Consider the following 9,004-nt stretch of genomic DNA (forward strand, 5'->3'; position numbering starts at 1 on the left):
TTCCAACAAGATATTTCTGGGAGATGTTTGATCCCACGAGCACAGCACTCAGCTCTGACAGAAAGAAAGTTAGAAATTAATATTGAAAAAAAGCTTAAAAAACTGAGAAACTAATCATAAATCTTTCATTCACACTATTAGAATTACTTAATGAACTCACCTTTGACAGATGTAGCTTTCTTCATGTTTTCTGAAGAGCAGGATTAACAGAAAAGGCTCCTAAAGGGTTTTTATCTCCTTGTTATGTGATCTCTTCTTGTTGACAGTGCACAAATGTACTGTAGCTCATACTTCTGTTGATTTTTGTCACAGCAACTCCCTCCCTCATCATGTGCCAACAAGACCAATAGGATATGTAGTACTTGGTTTCACTGGTTCAGTGCACCAGTAACTAACAACTAACTTACAGGTCTAGCTTTCTTCATGTTTGCTGAAGAGCACAATTAACAGAAAAGGCTTCTGATGGGTTTAATCTTGTTGTCCATGGGTAACAGCTGACAACTGTAGCTAGTGCTGTTGTTGTCTCTAACATTTTTGCTTCCTCCAATTGTGCAATCAGCAAGATGTCAGTGGTGTGGTGCATCATAGTGAAGTTCTCAAATGTTAGAAGGAGTTAAACTAAACACAACAATGTACAGTGTTCAGAGTAGAGACCTGTATTGTTTAGTTCATTTGAAATAGGCCATGCACTTACCAACAGATATGCAGACTTATCTACTACAGCATCAGTAATGTAGCCATAATTTTGTTTAGGCAAATTATTATTATTATTTATTTTTTGCCAAATAAATGAAAAGTATGCTGAAAATGGCAAAGCATGTCAATATATCTTTTACTGGTTTTGATTTTTGTATCATTGTGTTCATGAATATTTGTGTGTTTTCGTTTCCATTGTCACACTGTTTATGGCAAGTTATATATTTTCTGTTGCAACAAAGACATAGTCCCATAATATAAGTATATTTGACTTTACAACAGAGACAGTAGAGCAATCACATGGACAGCAAGGACAACAAATAAATCCGTCTGTGAAATATCATGTCCTAGAAACTCGCATCAGTGCTTCCATGTTGTTGAACTGGTTTTTCTGGAGCAATTCCAGGTCCCAGAGCAGCTTACTAGTGTCAGGTTCAACCTGCAGCCTCTGCCAGCTCCCTTATGCAACCATATTAATAGGAACACACACACAGATGCTGGTTAATGTTGTAGTAAATATGAGTTGGTACAGTACATTTTCTTATTTTCTAAAGGTAATGTAATATAACTCAGTGTACTGACAGAATACACTAAAAATCTGTGTTTTAATAGCTGCTACCTCTAATATCAGTATGCCAGCATGACCAGTAAGACACTAATAATTCCATTTCATCTGTCCTAATAATTATGTTAATCCTGCTCCCTGGAGTCAAACAGTGGCGTGCTTACTTTGGACATTAGTAAACTACAGTGGTCGCTTTGTGAAAATCCTCCCTAAAGCTGGTTTTGAAATGAGCATAATGTGTACAATACTTTAACCAGATCACTCTTGTTGTCATTTAAATGGCAAACCACCCAGGAGGTTAAATGTCAACAAATACAGCAGGGAGGATTATCTTGTTTTAATATATGAATATTTTTCAGCAAATTAGTAAAATGTCATTGATCTTAGCTGTTAAAAAAATAAGGAAGCAAACCCCTCCCTCAATGGTATAATTCAATTATTTTATAATCAAATGTTTACTCTTCAGCTCACTTTGCCTGGTCTGTTTGCCCGACAGTTGTGTCAATTTTAAAACATGAACAAACAGGTGGAATTGATTGAAGGTTACTGAACCAAAGGATAGTCTAAGATTGAACGTTTGTAATATAATTAAACTATAATAATGTGTATATGATTGATTGATTGAATAATAAGGGCCTCACATTGGTCAATATATCACTACTAAAGGGGTATTACAATATGTCAGTGATATCTTGGAAGGTGTTTTCTTGCCCTATATTGAAAGTGCTAAAAGATCTAAGCATCCCCCCATTAGGAAATTCCTTTGTACTTTCTGGAACCTTAAAAGGAAGTTGCTATTGTTCTTCCTACTAAAAAAGATCTTAAAAGATCTCTTGGCCTGGGAACACAGGGGCTCAGTACAAGAAGGGCCAGAGCCGGCTGTAGCTCCTGGCTCAGAGGTCTCAACGTCTGCAAACAAGAAGCTACAGATGTTCTACAGTGCCCAGTGCTATCTTTTATGTTTGCCGGTGTTCTGGGGACAGAGCGTGCGGATGACAAACACCAACATGCTCAACAAGGAAGGTCAGCTTGGTGATTAGGGGTTGAGCTCTCCTGCGTCCTCCAACAACATGCTGGTTGAGAAGAGAAACATCTTATAACCCCAGGATCTTCCACCGAGCATCCCAGGAGATCATCAAACTATTGAATTCCTCCCTGCTTTGTTGCAGTATGGAGGCTGCTGAGGTTTTACTGGACTCGCTAACTGGACTTCCAATTCCATTTTCCATACCTTCTGGCACAGTGAAATACATTTTGCAAGCATGCACATGCTTAAAGGGGCATACGTTTTCACTTTCTCTGCCCTATTGTTTGTGCAGCCTATAATGCATGTAAATTGCATGTGTGTGCCTTCATTCGCATCTGTGGCGTTATTTGTGTGCATCTGTCAGCTTTCTTTATCCTTGTTCTGTCTGACAACTAAACAGCCTCCCAGCTCTTTCACAGATGTATTTACATGACTGCCAGGTAGAGGAGAGGTAGAGGGAAGTGAAAGAAACTACAAATTACTGTCTGGTCCAATCACTAACTGACATGACACCTGTAGTATCTGCTGGACTGGATGCCCTCAAGTGTTTCTGCCTGTATGTCTGTGTCTAGGTAAAATTATGCACCAAAAAAGCTGCGTTGCTTGAGGGCATATCTCACAGCGTATTTTGTCACAATATGTACAGTCAGTATGTGTGACTGCTTATGCTCAGTGATTTTAGTGCTATATTTTCAGCTCTTAAAGCCACTACATATAGACCTTTTAATAGGGGTATGTTTTAAATGATTCTGATGGTTTAAGTGTTTGTGGACAAATTAGACAACCTGGTGACAATTGGCACAGTCTATTACTTGCTTTTAGTGTCCCTAGGTTGTTTATGAAGGAAGGTGTCATTTTTGATAACACCACTAGGGGATGCCAAAATCTCAAATTTTCCAATTCTACACTGTGCTGACTACAGCCTACCAGGTGAGCTACCAGTTGCCCCTTCTCGTCGGTGTTTGGATAGGATAGCAAAACTGTAACTTACAAAGGTATTTATTAACCTAATGTTTGAGCTTTAATCCTTAACTTCAAGATTAAACCTGCAGTAGAGCTCATGTCTAAATTGTAACTTTACGAAGAGATCTTTTTTAAATTCATTTATGTTCATTGATTTACTAACATACACTTTGATTTTTGTTCCTTTACTACCTACTACTAACCCTTATTTACAGTTTTATAAATGAAATACTCACACTCTTATCTGCACCGGATACTAGAGTTGAGTATGCGCTCAATTGTGGTCAGCTTGTTAATTAACAAATCATAATAGAACTCTGCTGGCAAATTTTCTGCCCACCAAAACCAGCTTTTTGTTTAAAGTAACAGTGGCTCTCAGCACGCTATAGTTTACTGTTTCACAAATTTTGGAGACAAATGTACTTTCTCAAACTATATTTTCTGAACTGTATTTTTCAATGTACCCCTGTCTTTCTAGCTCTCTGGTTGTTATGTCCTCATTCATTATTTGCGTTGAGTTATAACTGTACTGACCCCAGATGTGGTTTCTGGGAAATTTGTGATACCAGGGCCACAGTCTGACCTGCTGTCCCACACCCAGGCAGACTTTTTAAATGTCAGTCATCTTGTCTGAAATGACACTAACCTCATCTGTCACATTAGAAACTTTCAACTTTCACTGTTGACTACAGTCCACGTGTTTGTTGTCTCCTTTAAACAAAAGATCAGACGAAGTTGACATGACCCCTGCTTATGTAAAAAATAGTTCTGTTCTCTTTAATGAAGGACAGAAACTGTTCCTCAGGGAGAAACAGAGAGAAAGAACTCCATTCCTGTTATTTCCTGGAAAGTAAAGTCCATAAAGCCAGATTGCAACTGGACATCTTGTTTACCCCGACAGAATACTTTTACGGTGCTTACTTTCATCTTTTTGCCACATAGATTTGCTGGAGATTGATGCAGTAGTGTGTTTGCCCCAACTTGCAGTATCTCCTGAATGGCAAGGATGTGTTTGTTAAGGACTGACAGCTTGATAGTGGAATTTTAAATCAACAAGCAAAATGTGGGAGGAGTAGGGGGGCTCTGTCTTGCTGTTGAAAGATTTAGGAAGCTTTTCCAGGCTTCAGAGACACTACTTGTTCTTGAAGCTCTCCAGATATCCTGCATTAAAACACCAGTTCCAACATGTCAAAAAAGTAGACCACCACTAGCCATTATGAGCCTAATTGTGGCTCAGTTGTGTCAGACGGAAGTGGCTTGTTGTCCCCTGCGGTCCTCCCTCTTCGCAAATGTCATTGCCGTGAAAGCTTTTTCATTCCTCCATTTGATGGCTCTTCTCTTGGAGAGAGAAAAGCATCTACCAATCAATCAGCTCTATTGTATTGTCTGCAGAACTACATAGTCATAGCTGGGCAGTTTTGAGGTTCCGTGACTCTGGCAAATGGTTCTTCGGCAACCTGTCAGTTGAAACTGATTGCCTCAAAATCTTTAAATAACACAAACTCAGTTATTTAGGTTAAAAAATACTTTTTCTTGTAATTTTAAGTGGCACTAACTTAGTTCTGGAATTCACAGAAAGATTCCTGATTGATAATTATTATTAGGTATTTTGTTCTGACAGTACAAATAAATATTATAAAATTAAGTCAATTGTTTTATTGTTTTATCTGATTTTGAAGTGTTATAGACCTTTCTCTGCTCCAGATCCAGGTCCTTTGTACTGTGAATGCTTGGCTCACTGACGTGGCTCACTTGAACACGTACAGAGTAACTTAAAGGTCCAAGTATCTTATCTGTTCTCATGTTTTTATCTTTTGTGTGGACCCCACAAAGAGTAGCTGATGTTCTGCATCAAATAACATCCTAAAATCCTAAATCTGGCGATGTAGTTGCTGATCGCTTTACCCTTCCCTTCCAAACGTGGGCTACTGTAGAAACATGGAAGGCAACCCGCAGTGTCTGCAGATATAAGGCTGATTGTAAGGTGATTATACACTAATGAAAACATACACATGCCTATTATATTCCATATCTGCCAATAGATCCTCCTAAATGTTACACACTGAACCTTTAATATCAGACTAAAAAGCTGATTTTCACTGCACTCTCTGGTTGAAAGTTTCAAATCCGTAGCATCTCATGTCACACCCAGCATCGCCGTCAGGTTTGGTCAGCAGTGGTGTAATGACACACCCTGGAGTACACTTCTACATCACTGCAACAAGGTGGGATATGAAACTGCAGTCAAAAAGATTTTCAGTGGGTGTTTAATGTTTTGGGGCATTTTTAGTGTTGCTAGTTACTTCTATGCCTTTCCTGCCTTAAAAAAAAGTATTTTATTTTTTACAAATTCATCCAAATTTCAATGCCCTCCAGATGAGTGAGTAGGCAAGCCCATAGAGGCTAAATCTATCTGTGCTCATAGAACCACAGTTACAATCAACAACCTTCATTATTTATAGTTACCATTAAAAGAAATAAATCAACGGAGTTATTGCTACAGGCTGATGTTTATGCTTTAATTTATTGGTATTCCTGCATTAGTAGAAATATTTGTACTGATATGTTTATGTATGACTGTGTTACAATTGACTTTCTCTGAATGTTTCTTTATAGACTCATTTAGTTGTTATTGTTTATTGACACGTACAACAACAAACAAACACGTTTGCAATGTCCTGCTTACATCAGCTCGTCTGACATAAAATTGGGTCACTGGATTTGAAGCTAATGATCTTTATTCTCAACTCTGACCTGCTGCAAGAACGGCATAGGACCCTGGAAAGAAAAATAACCTGACTTAACCTAAACAGGAATAAGTACGACAGAGGGAGGAAGGACGAGGGGGATCACACTACACAGTGTGGTATTGTTTTGTTCTTTGTATTAGTTGTGTTGTTTATATAATGCTACTGTTGTATAAGTCCAGACCCCGATTCTGATCCGCTTAATATCAGCCAGAACTCCCCATCATGGGACCAGTTACGCTGTGGGTCTCGCAGCTGCCAGAGGGCTGCGTTGCTTGAAAATACAAACACACACACACTTTACACACAAAATCAAAATACACAACACCAATGCAGGAAGGATGTGTTTGTTTGTTAGAGAGTTTAGTGAGATGGGAAGAGGATAGAAGTTAAACGTTTAAACATGTTGCAAACCTAAACTCACATGCAGTGTGCATGCGTGTGGATATTTGGTGGCGGAGAAATTGTTGAAAGTAAATCAATGATTTAGTACGGTGCTATAAAAGAGGCAAACATGCAGAAAAGCATGGAGCCTGGAAAAGGTGGATACCCTCTGCACATCCTGTCACTCACCTTTCTGATAACTGATCACATTTTTCTACCGGGCAAAGAGTTAAATTCCCACCGAGTTAAATTTGATCTGCTGTCTCCCGGAATTTCCTCATACTGGATCAACACTTAGCATTCCAGAGGTGGGTTGACTTGATTGAGTTTAAGCGACTTGAAGAGGCAGTTGTGCTGTAGAGAGCATTAGAAACATATTATTGTTGAAATTGAAGACTACAGAATAGGGTGTTATATAAATGGTAAAATGGGTTATGGGGGCAGGGGCTAGAGTGTCTTAGTGTACACAAACCTAATATAAGCCCAAAGGCAAGAGAGCGCTAGGGAATGAGGAGAACGAAAGGAGGTTAGGGAAGCTAGGAGAGGCATCATAAGACCTTGTGATTCTTTGTAGAATAAAAAAAAATGGGAACATGGTCATGCCTAAATTCCTCAACATCCTTCTTCTGCTGTTCACAATCAGCCATTATTCCCAATCTATCATTCAGCCTCTCCACCGTTCTCTCCATCCACATGGTAGACTGCTCCTGGCTAAATGTCATCTTGGATGTCTAGAAATGAAAGGCATGCTTTATAGTTCACCCGGGAGCCATTAGAGTGACAAACAAACATGTTCCTGCTACAGGTCTCTCTTTCTCTTTCTCTCTCTCTCTTGGTCTGTGTAGCTCAGCTAATATTGCACCCTCTCCAGAAATCATGAGACAGGGAAATTGGTGCAGTTACTGGTATGCACACATTAGTACATCTCTGATCTTTATCAAAGCTGTGTCTGTGAGTCTGTCCTGTGGCAGCACTAAAATAAACATTAACCTGGGATACATTCAGATGCATACATGTGATTTTCTTATAGAGAAGAAGTTATATAATTTTTTCATTTTAGCAGTAAAATATTTTAACGTTTCTAGATTAAAAGATAATATAAAAATCTATTTTTATATGGACACAACTATTTGTATGTTAAACGTGTCACAGTAAACTCTGCAGCTACCCTCAGCTCTATGGAGCTTTAGCATCTTTTAGCTTATTGTTTTGGTTTTTCCGTCCCAAAACTTTACTGTTTTGGTTCACTTTCACCTCTCTCATACTACCCATTTTGGCTGGCAGTAGTTTTGAGTGACCTAAAAACCTGCTCAACACCAACTGGCAGACAGACAAAATTAGCAACAAGCTGGTGATCAGTGGAGCATTTAGCAGTTAAAAAGCCAGATATTTCCCTCAGGAGTTGGTGCAGAACAAAAAAAAAAGCGAATGAATGTTGGACTTCATCAGGTCTCCGAAAACACGACTCCAAATGACTGCTATGTTGTTCCATATCTGCCTAGATAAATGTTTGCTATGTTTGCCAAGTGGCCAAAGAGAGTTACCCAGTTATTGCTGGGTCATATTCTCATTATACAGATAACTTTGCACTCGCCATCTCCTTCAAAAAGATTTGGGAAACGTGACTCAGGAAAAACAACATATATTGTTTGTTTCCGAGTTTGACCAAAACTAACCACAGCCTCCTGTAGCCTCCATGATTATGAGAATCAGATTCTCTTTAAATTTCCCTTTAAGTCTTCATGTTTCCTTTTATACCTCACTCAATCTTTTGTCTGTATTCTCCATTCTTCCTTTCTTTAGGATTAAAACATTACTCACGCAAACTGAATATCTGCTCAAATCAACCACAAAAAACAAATATTTTGTAATCCTTCCATTATGTACTCATTCCTCCAATCCTTCTTTAGTCTTTGCGGCAGCAGGTTTAAGGCCTACTGCAACATCGACCTCAAAATGCACTCAAAAACCAAGGCTTCTCCCTTCCCTAATGAAACACGCTTCAGTGGTCTGAGTCAAGTCTCTACAATGCAATAAATATAGATTTCATATGTAAATGTGTGAAGGACTTCTGTGAGCTGCACTGGGGCTGGAAAAATCTGTGGGAGACAGATTGTTTTGATCCTTCTTTGCATGATAATGTTAATAATTTAAACCCCTTTCTTTTCCTTTTCATTTGCAGCGAATAGAGCATATCACTGAAACTGTGCAGGACAGGGAGAAGAAGACATAGAAAAGGACATGAGATATGAGAGGAAAAATAGCTCCATTGATGATTCATTTAAGTTAAATAAACAAACAGAAAAATGGTCATTTATATCTATGCATACTGACACACTCAGAGGCATCCCTGGAGCTGGGATTGGACAGGGGGAGGGATAGATAGATAGAGAGAAAGAGAGAGAAAGAGAGAGAGAGAGAGAGAGAGAGAGAGAGAGAGATTCTTTCCTACCCCTCCACAGCAGCTGAACTACCAGTAGCCCTGCCAGAGTAAGGTATGAGAGCAGGGCGGCGATGATGACGGGCCACTTGGACTCCTAGACCACCTCATCGACACTCCACACCTCTCCGGTCCGCTTGTCTCACACAACCGCTTTTCATTAACCGCCGTGGACCGCCTGA

This window comes from Morone saxatilis, unplaced genomic scaffold (assembly GCF_004916995.1).
Source record: "Morone saxatilis isolate NCDOM2014 unplaced genomic scaffold, NCSU_SB_2.0 Contig1, whole genome shotgun sequence".
Lineage (NCBI taxonomy): Eukaryota > Metazoa > Chordata > Actinopteri > Moronidae > Morone > Morone saxatilis.